Source organism: Monodelphis domestica, chromosome 4, assembly GCF_027887165.1.
Source record: "Monodelphis domestica isolate mMonDom1 chromosome 4, mMonDom1.pri, whole genome shotgun sequence".
In the NCBI taxonomy this organism is placed as follows: Eukaryota; Metazoa; Chordata; class Mammalia; order Didelphimorphia; family Didelphidae; genus Monodelphis; species Monodelphis domestica.
Genome location: NC_077230.1, coordinates 54,538,015 through 54,550,370, shown reverse-complemented (window position 1 = coordinate 54,550,370; position 12,356 = coordinate 54,538,015). Strand labels below are relative to the sequence as shown.

At 38.9% G+C, this 12,356-nt stretch overlaps 1 long non-coding RNA gene across 1 annotated transcript; it reads right to left on the bottom strand.

Moving 5' to 3' along the window:
* Nucleotides 1-2,297: 2,297 nt before the first annotated feature.
* Nucleotides 2,298-11,948, bottom strand: LOC103096550 (uncharacterized). The gene is made up of 2 exons (XR_467136.3): nucleotides 11,743-11,948; nucleotides 2,298-8,971 (listed from the first exon to the last, which is right to left on the bottom strand). It is a non-coding gene; the product is annotated as an uncharacterized LOC103096550 (long non-coding RNA).
* Nucleotides 11,949-12,356: the final 408 nt, after the last annotated feature.

Here is a 12,356-nt window from a genome sequence, read left to right as displayed (position 1 = left end):
GGATCCCAGCAAAATCATACCTAGAAGAAGGGCCAGAAGATCTTTGCCACAGAAATTTTGAGGGCTCAAATATTTAACACATGTAAACTTTCTGGCAGAATAGAAATAAAAATTTAGGAGCCACTGAGTCCAATTTCATTTTTTAGATGGGGCAAATGAGATACAAAGAGATTAAGTGCTCTCTTAACACTGAGGAAGATTCCCAGGGTCATGCAGCTAGTAAATGTCTGAGGTGAGATTTGAGCCCAGGTCCTCTTAACTCCAAGTTCGTTACAAATGCCACAGATTGGGAATAGAAGATTTGGGCTCTGAGTGGGTAAAGAGGAAGCTATCATTTGGCTTGTCTATTCCCTCTCTCTTTCTGCCCCATAAACACCAAACTTATCATTTCCTTTTGCAAGTCTTCCCATTCTTTCTTACCTTTCCAAGAAAATAAGACTCTGAATTTTCCTTTGCAAACAGTAACACTTCCTCCATTAACAGTGAATTATGCTGTTACTATCTTTCCTCCAATAAACTGAGAGTGAACCTCAGGGATGTCTCCCTCATGCAGTAGAAAGAAGGGACCCTTAAACCCATGGTATGGACTAAATGATTGATGTCTCCAGTTCTAAGATCTTACTTAACCTCTAAGCACTCTAGAAATTATCTTCCCCCTTCCGCTCGTTTCAATTTGTCTTACTGACTTCTTATGTTTATATCATGAATGTCAAGTCTAGTTTGAAGGTACAAGTTTACTACTTGCCCCAGGCACCAAAATTGCTTGTTATTGACCCGGCTTTCAGGCAAGTGTGAAATTGATGCATTTCTAGTGAGGGAAAGGTTATAGTGAGTGATATGTAAGAAGTGCTAGCCTGTAGGCCTGGCAAAGAAGGAGACAATGATGGTAAAATTAGTGGGGATGGGGGAAACACTTTCATACGGACTGATTAATTTGTGCCATTTCATACTTATGCAAATAGGCCAATGTAGATTTGATGCCCATAAGGAAGAAGAATCCCCTATTGCATCTGCTTCCTCCTTCCTAGTTAATATAGGACCTAAATCTCCAAGGAATAGCAAATACTTTATCTACCCATTATTTGGGTACAAATGTTGCTTGAGGAAGGCTAGGAACTGAGACTGAAACTAAAAACTCAGGAGTTTTGTACTTGCCAAAAATTGAGTCCTCTATCCAAAGGGCCCATGGAGGGGACATCTGGTTGGTGAGTACCAGCTGAAAATTTTAGTTTTTGATGCAGTTTCAAGGCAAGACTGCTTGTGTTCAGTGTAGAAGCATAGTCCATAGAGCACCATCTCTAAGTACTACCATCACTATACCCCTTAACCTAGTACTGACCAGACCTTTAAAGATGATTACCGAATCTAACTGCAGATTGATAAAAGACAACTGGTACTTTACTGGATCAGAGTAACCTCAGATCCCCTATCTTGTGCCAATAAACAGGCTCAGTACTGCTGTTGGTGTCTGAGGGAGCAATCTGCTTTCTCTACATCCCAGGACAGAGTCCTCTCAGCCAAGAATGTTGTATTTCTTAAATGACCTATTATCTCTTATTTGATCTATTTCTATTTTGGATTCAGTTCATTAGTCTCCTTCTCTTGGAGGAGCTTATGACCACCAAGACCAGAGGTAGACGTCTACTTGGTCCATGATCTTATTGTTTTTCCTCTTTTCTTTCAAATTTGCCAGCAAACAATATCAGGCAAAAGCAAATTAGGGTCAGGATAAAATGTACCAAGGGATCATAAATAGGAGTGATATTCTCTTGGGGCTAAGAATTAGAGAAGGAAAGGCCTTGAAGGGTCTATGATCAGCAGGGAGAGGAACATATTCCTTATGTCACCCAGGGCAGACCTCAGGTTCCAGTTCCACAGAACCATAGAGGAGTTCCCTTTTAGGTCCCTGTAAACCCAGAGCAGGGGAGACTCTCAATGGACCCCAGCAAGGCAAAAATACTGGGGTCGAGAAGATTCTGCATTGGAATGTTTAGTAAGAAGGATTTAGTAATCTGGACCAAAGGCCCCTTATCTTGGTAGTCATATATGCTAAACTGGCTTCAGTTTAGCCCAAGTGGAGACCCAGAAATTCTCTAGGTGAAAAAACCAAACAAACCCTAATACCTCTTTAAATAGAGACATCAGTGTTTTAAACCTCAAGGATATAAGGGGATTCGCATGCTGGGAGTAGGGGCAGGGATAATACATCGGTTTACCAAATGGAACAAATGGTAGCAAACCCCAATTCCAACAGATAATTTGAACAGTTGTGATTTTGTTTTTTTTTTGGGGGGGGGTTGCATTTCATATAAAGATTGGGAGTGATTTTCTTCACTTCCTCAGTAATTCTTAAGAGAACACAAACCTTAATGAGATCATTTTCTGGTGGGACCTATATCTGATTTTGATGGTATGAACCTGCTGGATTGCTCAGATTGTGCCTCTGACTTCTTCTAAGACCCCGGCAGGATAAGACAAGTATTTTTCGGATTCCTTTTTCAGGAAGGTTTTATTACCTGCCTCTGTTGATCATGGTTGCTGGGAGGGCACCTAATTTCTCTATTAGCATTCTTCCATACAACTTGTGATCCCAGAGGCTTCCTGATGTTGAGGAATGCTAAATAGGGCCTACTCCCACAATGCTTGCTTCCCTCTTGCTTCTAGGCACTTTTACGTCTACCCCTGTGCTCTTGCTGAGCAAATTTCCTCTATTGGCTAGTTTGGTATAATTTAGAAATGTTCAAAGAGAGAAAGTTTGGCTTGGGGCTGATCTCAAAGGACCCTATTTATTGCTCCCCAGACTCCAAAATGAAGATCTGGATTCCATATCTTAGCACAAAAAGAAATCTGGATTTAATATTAATTTCTATCGAGATGTGAAGTACCTCATTATTTACAAGTCCTTGTAAGTGCTCAGAGATGTGGCAAACAGAACAATATTCACATAAAAAGAGGAGTGTGTAATAGAGGTGACCTGTAGGGACAGGATCTCATTCTTTGTCCTTTGTCAAAAGAAATACTGAGTTTGATGCTGAAAGGATACCAGGGAACAACTTAAAGGCTCCTGAAGAGGAGCAGGAACAAAATGTACTTCCTTGTTCACATATAGCAAGACAGAGCCTTGTGGTATCAGACCACATATAGGACATGAGGTCACTGAGACATCATGGAGAATCTGCTGTCCATTATCTTCTGGGGCCAGTTGGTATAAACAGAGATGTAAGAGGTGAACCTTATCCTATGGACTCTCCTGGTACCTGGAATAAAAAGAGCTTGGACTTTTAGTTCTATGAAAAATGGGATTTTCTGATTCTCAGGAGTTTTTGTTGCTTCCTCATATCCTTTCAGCATCAGACTCAGTATTTCTCTTGACGAAGGACAATTAAATTCTAAATCAGTCTTTTCAGAGAAATAGCTTCTCCTGAGAGGATTGTGTTTTTCTACCGGAGTATTAGTCTTTTCGTCTCCCCTAAGTAGGAAAACTTCTAGCCACCAAGGCTATTAGGAAAAGGACTGCTTCAGTTTTGAGATATTTGAAATATTCTGGTGCCTGTGCTCTTTATAGCTCCTACTGGTAAAAGACATTTTGGAGTTGGGCAGAATGCCGAGTCACTAGCATGACTGTTTGGGTGACAGAAAAGGGAAATGGGGTAGATTTAGAAGAGGGTCTAGCTACTCTCTAGTGTTTCTTAGCCCTGGTTTTATGAAAATACAATTTGCTTTTGTAAAGGAAAAAAAAACAAACCTGAATACCGTCTTCTGCATTTCAGTTATAGGTCTGCCTGAAAGAATTTTATTTAATCTAACGTTATTCTAAATCTAAGCATTTCTGCTTCAGAGAAATGCCCAAACAAGCATAGATGAATTTCCTAGACTGCATTTCTTGAGAACTCAGGAACAAATTCATCCTGGGTCCAATAAAATGAGTAGCCAAATTGGAAGGAAAATAAATTCATTAGTTTATAAGAAAGATGATTCAAGCTGGTAGTAGCTTCAGCCTCTTAGGGTTCAGATTGGGTTTTTATAGGATTTTAGGTTGTCATAGAGTACACAGCCAAACAGTGGCATTCTGTGGCAGAAAAGTAAAGAGTCACAGGAATTGCTAACAGTCAGATTTGTTCCTGTGGGAACATGCATTTTCCCATGGTTTGTGTTATCAGAATATCCCTTTTTTGGCAGTATATCTCTTAAGGTGGTAGAGTCCTTCTTTGAGATAGAATTAGTTTGGTTCATCTTATTGTCACCAATAACGGGGGAAATAAAATATCAAACCCATACGTCTATTTCCTTGGCCTCAGAAATTATTTTATCTAGGGAGAAGATGTTTCCCCCAAACTTACAAGAGTCATGTCTGTCTCCTCCACAGATATACATTTATTAGACTAGAGTCATATTTATTTCTTAACCTTTTCAGTTCGCTAAAAAATAGAGGATTTTTATATGCTTTCACATCTCCAATTTCCTAAAGGATTGTCACACAATCTCAGAAATGAAATTTCTTCTCTCACCCTTGACTTGAGAATCTAGGAAATTCCTTTTGGGGGGATCTATTTTGGAGTCTCGAAGAAAATATTGTGAGATTATTTTGCAAAATCAGTGTTAGAACTGGCTTTAGATAACATATTATATGGAGACGAGTGTTTTCTGTACATGGCTAATGTGGGGAATTTGTTTTGGTGGATTGGTTCTGAGAGTTTATTTCTCATTTAGCCCTACCACACAAGGCAGGAAAGAAGGCATGATTACTCAGAAGAAGAATCATTCTTCTGCTCCTTCACTGGCCATGTTGCCTTTAGAAAGTCACTTAACCCCTTTAAATATTAATAACCTTCCTCTACATCCTAGTTCTATTATTCTCCAGTCATACCTCTGATACTGAGAAAGTCATTCAGCCTCTCTGCATCTCAGTTTCCTTATTCTAGAAAATATTCACTATCTCAAAGGTTTTCAGGAACATGTTTCTAAAAGTGTAAAGCAAAGTAATTTTATTGAACATGAAAGATTTCTCTATCTGTTAAATGAGATAATCGTGCTGTTGATATATGCCAGGGATGCCTTGTGAGGATCTAAAGAAACAATAGATAGGAACTGCTTTGGAAACTAAGGGATATTGTGGCAGTTTTCACAGCTTTCAGTTCCTTGAGAGTCCACAGAGAATCTGTCCACAACCAACTCCATCTGTACCAGATCTCTAAGGCTAGGTTTTAAAGAAAGTGAGTGACCACACTAAATGGAAAAGAAATGTGTTAAGGTATTGAGGAAGCCTACTCAAGCTGGTAGCAGCTTCACCTCCTTAGAGTACAATTGGGTTTGACTAGTTTTTTAGGCTCACTTAGAGCATCCGGCCAATTCACAGTGTCTACAGCAGAAATAAGATGGTGTTTTGGGAGGGAGGAGTATGTAAGCCTCAGAGTCACAGGATTTGATAAAGATACAGTGTGATTGGATGGGGAAATGAATTTGTCTTTGGTTTGGTCTCTCAGCTAGTGGAGGTCTCCTTCGGTATAAGAGCAGTCCTTTTGTTGGCCAGAAAGGAGGGTAATAAATAAATACAGGCTGAGGATTTCCGTGGATACAGCTTTATAGTCCTATTCCTTTACTCTCAATTTTTTCTTTATATGCAGAGATATTTTCCCCAAACTCTCACTTCATAGGTGCTGGTCAATGTTAGGTATTATTTTTTTCAAACCCCCACTCCCCATTCCTAAAGGCAACTATTGAGCTGGTTTTCCCTTACTTGCAATACATTTTTGGCTCTTGTGGTCTCTTCTTCAGCAGCAGCCTTGGTCCAGGTCCTTCTCAAAGACTTTTGTCACCAGGCCAATTCAGTGTTGATAACCATCCTTTGAATTGGACAGTTCTTCTTCTTACCACATTACTTTGTTCTATCACCTTTCCTCCAATATCAGGCTTCCTTTGGACAGTAGATATCCCCAGGTGATAACTATGGCCTTTTTGTCATTTGTGTGCTGAGTTCCCAGGAAGGCAACTATTCTGCAATTTATAGTCTTAGAGAGTTACTTGGGGCACTGAGAAATAAAATGACTTACCTAGGGTCACACAACAAGTATGTATCAGAGGTAGAACTTGAACCCAATTATTTCTGACTCTGAGAGGGATTGAGACGAAATGTCTTGAGATTGGGCCAGATTTGTGGCCATCAACCACTGGGCATGATGGAGTCAAGCACATGTCTCAGAGAGCCTGAGAGAAATCTTAGCTAAAATGGCTAAAAGTGGAGTTCTCCTTTGGGTGAAACAATTGAACAAAATTCACCCCACTCCTTTCAGAACCATGCAGAGATGAAGGAATGGCCAACAACTGTACTGGAGAAGGACATTTCCTTCCCCTAACATAGGGTGGCCATTTGGGATCCAGGAGACACAAAATAAACAGACCATATAACTAGTTGACATGTTTTGACTGGGCTGAGGAGTGGAATATCCCCTCTTCTGCCAGAGGATCCGCTTACAAATATGACTTTCAATTGTTTTCATTGGTGACAGAATTGCTTACAACACGACAATAATTACCCCCTCCCCAATGGTGTATGAGTTGATGTCTTTTAAACACCATAGAACTTCTCTATTCTGCATGGTGTGGGTCTAGTGTTAGAACCGAGATTGAGCCTCATTTTAGTGGTCAGAGATCAGTGCAGGCTCAGCCTGGTAGCCAGAGCTCCCGGGGCCCTCCGCCTGGCGAGTGGACCTAATAGCGGCATGGTTCTGTTGTATTAGTTTGGTGGAACTGTTGCCTGATTATCCAGACTAGTTGGAGGTGTGCTCTGGGGTTCTTCTTGCACCGTGATTTTTTTCTCAAAGATCTAAGTCATGGGGAAGTCGTGGCGCTGCCTCTGAGGCCAGAGCCGGGGGACAGGCCCAGCTGACCATCGACAGGGGCCAAGCAGAGGGAAGGCTAGTAGAAATTTGGCCCAGAAATGGGGCAAATTGGGGCAACGACGGCCTGTAGTAAGTAAAGGGAGCACGTAAGTGTGGCTTGAATTCCAGAATCCCAGATAGCCTGGCTGGGCGTCCGTGCCTGGGGGAGGGGTGCTACTTGGGATTGGGAGTTCTTAGTAGCTTAATGTTTGAGACCTAGTGAAGATGAGGTCCAGAAGACGGGGCCCCTCTAGAGGCCAGTCGGTGCTTAATGATGAGTACCCAAAAGAGTGGGAGATTAGCGGTCATGCCCCCAAATGAACTTCACTCCATCACTCAGGCCTATTGCTTTTAATGAGGTGGGCTTCAAAGGCCATGGCAGGCTTAGTCTTGTGACCTATGTCTAAAGGAGGTGTGGGCTAGTGGTCAAGGCCTAGTATAGCCTTGGTATATATATATATATATATATATATGGGGGGGGGGGGGTCAGTGCCCCACGGCACTTATGATTGGTTGTGACACAGGGGAATTTTGTCCTAGTATTCAAGCCTAGGTGTCAGCCCTTTAGGTCTTAGTACTTAGGAGCAAGGCTGGACCCATGCCAGTTGAAACCACTGACCTTTTCCATTGTAGTCTGGTTATCGAGAACTGGAAATTGCCTCCGCTTGGGGTGGGTGCCTGGTGCAGCTAAAGCGGAGTCTCCCAAGTGTCCTTCGCCTCGTCACAAGGGCCTGGTTGTAAAGCAGGCAAGAAGAGATGGGAGAGAAAGGACTGAGATAGAAAGAGAAAATGAGAGGCGAGAAAGGACAAAAGGGGCCACACAGACAGACAGAGGAGAAGCAAGGCATCAAGCGGACAGCCTGATGCTTCCATGTGGGCACATTAGAAGCGAGAATAAAAACTTGCATCCTTCAGAAGCATCAAACAAAAGAGAGCCACAGAGTGGACGAGGAAGGATGATTGATGCAAGAGACCTGTGAATTGGGAGCTTAGCTTGCTATTATTATTATTATTATACATGATTAGAGGCAAAACGGTATATTGTAACGGATAGACAGCTGGACTTGGAATCCTATCTGGATTTCAATCTCCATTCTGGCACTAATAATTCTGTGATCTTAGACCTGCCATTTAATCTAAGCCTCTGTTTTCTTATCTGCAAAATGGAGATTTTATAATATGTATTATATATGTATTATGTCACAAAACTGCTGTGACGCTCAATTGAAGCCACATAGATAAAGAATTTTGCAGACTTTAAGATGCCAGTCTTTGCTATTCTATTATAGAACACAGTTCTTAACCATTTTAATGTCATGGACCCCTTTGGCATACTGGAGAATCCCACTGTACTGTACTGGAGAAGGATGTCCCTTCTGTGTGGGGGAGAGGATATTGGGGTATTTTAAAAATATATAAAAGAAAATATTTGTATTACAAGGGAAACCAATTATATTCGACTACAGTTGTCAACATATATAAAATCAAAAGAATAAGTTCGAGGGCTCCAAGCTGAAAACTCTTGTAAAGCTTCTTTTAGAAGGGGGAGAAGAACAATGATAATGGTTGATGATGACAATGAAGACAATATCTCTTAGAAAGGGTTGTTCCAAATTAATGTCATTGAAATGAAAAGAATGGATAAAGGGAAAGGGCAGATTTTCTTGATACCACATTCTTTTCTAAGTCATAAAAAGGAAAACTTATTACTAGGTGCAAAGAAACAAATATAAAGCAAGACAATCCCTGCTCTCAAGAAACTCACATTCTAACAGGATGAGACAACACAGTTACAGTTGCAGGCCAGATGAAAAGATGCAATAGTCCTAATGGTCCAGAAGCACGGTAGATGGGGCATCTTCTTTAGTGACATTTACTATGATTGAATTATGTCTGGTTTTGATGGTGAACCATTTCTCATTGTTCATAGACATTCTGGTGATAAAATTTCTTTCCAAAGTCTTTAATAGCTGTGGCTGCTGGTAAGCTTAGAGCTGCAGCAATTAGTAAGGGTAGTTGTCTAGATGTGTTTCCACATACTTTGTTCCCCTCAGTGATGACTGTGAGGCCCAGACTGGAAGTGCATCCAGCCACTGAGAAGAGAGGAAAATGGAGAAGGGAGGGAGGAGGGGAGAGGAAAGGAGAGATTAGAGAAGAAAAGAGGAGAGAGGAGAGAAGAGAAAGGAAGGGGAGATCAGGAAAAGACAAATGGGTAGGGAAGGAGAGGAAAGAGGAAAAAGAAAAGGGAGAAGAAGAAGAAGAAAGGAAGGGAGGGGAAGAGAAGACATTATAAATATGCAACGATAACAGTAATATTGGACAGTGTATATGTGATGGGTGACAAGAGAGATGTCAAGATGAAATCAATAAAAGAAAAATAGCAGAGAAAAAGTTCTGATGTAAAAGTGGCAAATCATTTCCAACAAATAGTTTAATTGAAGAAAATACAATATAACAAAGAAAATGGACTAAAATTCTCAATAAAAAGAATTTGTTGCATACAATTAAAACATTTAGAGCCCAGACACATATAGGGTCAAAATGAGATGATATTAAAATGTTTACCTAATACCTATTAGGTGACTATAAAGAAGTTGTATCCATAATTTCAGATTAAGTAACAATAAAAACTGATACTATCAAGAAGAAAACTGCATTGTGCTTTAAAGCCATCACAGGCAATGAAAAAATAACAAGAAAAAAAATTCATAGTAATGCAATAGCAGGAGATTTTACCATTTCTTCTCAGAGCTATATGTCCCCCAAAAACATATAATAGAATTGAATTGATTTGGGGCAAAATTGCTTTTTCATTATTTATGATAATTTATGAATGGGTAGATATTTTAAAATTTTTTTTTATTTAGAATTTTTTTCATGGTTTCATGATTTCCCCTCTCCCCAGCTTTCTCTCCCCTAAAAAAGCTGGCAAGCAATTCCACTGGGTTATATAAGTATCATTGTTCAAAACCCATTTCCATGTTATTCATATTTGTAGTAAGTAGAGCAATTCTTTAACATCAAAACCTTAATTACATCCCTATTGCACTATGTGGTTGATCATATATTTTTCTAATGCATTTCTGGTTCCACAGTTCTTTCTCTGGATGTAGATAGCATTCTTTTTCCCAAGTTCCTCTGGACTTTCCTGTGTCATTGCATTGCTACTGGTAGAAAAGTCCATTACATTTAATTGTATCACAGTGTATCAGTCTCTGTGTACAATGTTCTCCTGGTTCTGCTCCTTTTCGCCCTGCATCAATTCCTGGAAGTCATTCTCTGAATAGTAAATAAAGCCCATCCATATTTCTCAGTACCACATGATACCTTTACAAAAATCAGCTGGGTGAGAATGGAACCTTCACTCTTTGAGAAGATGGATTGTTTCATTCTTTGTGCTTGAATCTATAAAATTTATTTTTTGATCGATATGCTAAGGCATAAATAAGCCAAAACAAAAGTAAAAAGGCAGAAATAATAATGATTATTTATAAATCATAATATAAAAATATGAGAAAAATAGTCATTGATAAAATAAACATAAGAAAAAGTTATAGACCTAAAGAAATACTTAAATAATGACATTTTGAATAAATCAAAGAAACAATATTTATGTTCAATGAAAAAATATAACAAACCTAGGATACTGGTAAAGCAGTCCTCAGAGGAAAATTTATCTCTGAAAAAGTGTATGTGTATATATATATATATATATATATATATATATATATATATATATATTAGAGATAGAGAGAGAGAGAAAGAGACAGAGAGAGAGAGAGAGAATAAAAAAGAAAGGGTCAATAAAATGAGCATACAATTAGAAATATTAGGAAACAAATATTAGCAACCATAAAACAATCATAAATGAAATCTGGAAATTAGATGAGAAATTTTAAAAAATTAAATGTTTAGGAAACTGACAAAGAAAAACACGAAATGTTATTTTGAAAGGCCTTAACAAAATTAACAATCCAGAAAAGATTAAAATCAAATTACTGAAGAAAATAGTTATTTTACAATAGTAACTAAAAATCTGACATTATATAAAATTACATGCTGCAAAATTGCCAATTATAAGGAAGTGGACTACATACCAAAAATAAAAAACAAAAACAAAGTATGTAAAAAAATTTTAAGAAGTCTCAAATCTCTTAATCCCAGAGAAATTGAATTATTCATAAATGAGCTATTGGAGGATGAGCTATGCACATAGGAAGGAATATCTTCTTCAGATAGATGTATAAGTGAATTCTATTGCACATTAAAAGAGTAATCCTGTACTATAAAAATTTCCTTAAAAATAGAGGAGAGATATTCAACAAACTCCTTTTTTGAGATGAATATGGACCTGTCACCTAGACCAGCAAGAGACAAAACAGAGAACTGTAGACAGGTGAATGTTGCTTATCAAAAAAGTTAGAACAAAATGTAAGCAAAAATATTGGAGAAATAGACACAGAAAATAATTTGCTATTTCTGGTTGTTTCATGCCAGTGAGCCAAGGATGGTTCTCCCTTAGGAAAACAATTTAAAAAATTAATAATCTAAAACAATAGATAAAAAGAATATTTCAAAATGCTGAAAATATCTAACAAATGCACCCTTTTATGTTAAAAACCCTAAAAATCATAGGCAAGAACAACCCCATTTACATGATCAAAGACACACACACACCTAGATAAGCATTATTTGCAATGGAGAAACACTCAGAACAAATGGTTAAAGCATTTAATGCCCCCATTTTTATTATTATGTGACACTTGTAGAAATATTAACTATAGCAATATAAAAGAACAAAATAATACAAATGTTGAAAAGAGATGCAAAACGAACCCTTTTTTCCTGCCCTCCTGGAACTTACATTTTTCTTCAGAAGAGATGATCTTCATTACCTTCAATTGAAGTGAAGCCCATCCCATAATCTGACTGCAAGCATTTGAGTCCTCCGGGATAGAGATTCTCTACTCCTTAGTTTCTCGGAGTAAATAATCTAAAAGTCTTTGTAATCAAGAAATCTGACAGACTTGGCATTGCCTCCAGAATTCACACACATCTCTCACCTGTGATATAGCAGCGCAGTAAAACTCTAGTGGAGGCTTTTTTCCACAGGAAATAGAAAATACCGAGGACATCTTCCCTCCCCCAACAAAGTACTCTAGTGGTTCGCTGTTGCCTCCAGGAACAAATACAAAATGCTCCAGCATTCTGAGCTAACTTAGTTCCCTCCTACATTTCTAGACTTCTTACACTTTACTCCCTGAGACGTACTCTTTGATCCAGTGACCCTGACCTTCTGGTTGTCCCAGGAACAAAACACTAGATTCTCAGTTCCGTCATTCTCAATCTGGCTCTCCTTCAGGACTGCCATTCTTTCCCTCTCTGCTGACTTCTGACGTCTCTGCCTTCCTTTAAAGGCACAACGAAAATTCCACTTTCTACAGGAAGCCTTCCTCAACTTTCCTTAAATCGAGCGTC